This window comes from Penaeus monodon, chromosome 25, assembly GCF_015228065.2.
Source record: "Penaeus monodon isolate SGIC_2016 chromosome 25, NSTDA_Pmon_1, whole genome shotgun sequence".
Classification (NCBI taxonomy): Eukaryota; Metazoa; Arthropoda; class Malacostraca; order Decapoda; family Penaeidae; genus Penaeus; species Penaeus monodon.
In genome coordinates, this window is record NC_051410.1 from 4,388,905 (window position 1) to 4,389,210 (window position 306).

A 306-nucleotide genomic window follows, 5' to 3' on the forward strand; every position below is an offset into this window, starting at 1 on the left:
CATCCGGATGACTTCAAAATACCACATTTACATCAGTGATAAAACAGAGTCATCACATTGCCCCAATAACATTAAAATTCATTAAAATAACATCCCAATAACTCAGTAGTTTAAAAAATAAACCATCCCAGTGACATCATAAAACCACAAAAACATCCAAAATAAAGATAAATAAAATCCCAGTGACATCACAATGCAATGGCATAAAAAAAGTATCTCCATGGCGTCAAAAATATCAGAAATTAAAGATAACATCATAATATAACAGAACATTACCTTCTCCCCGAAAAAAAAAATCCCCCCCTC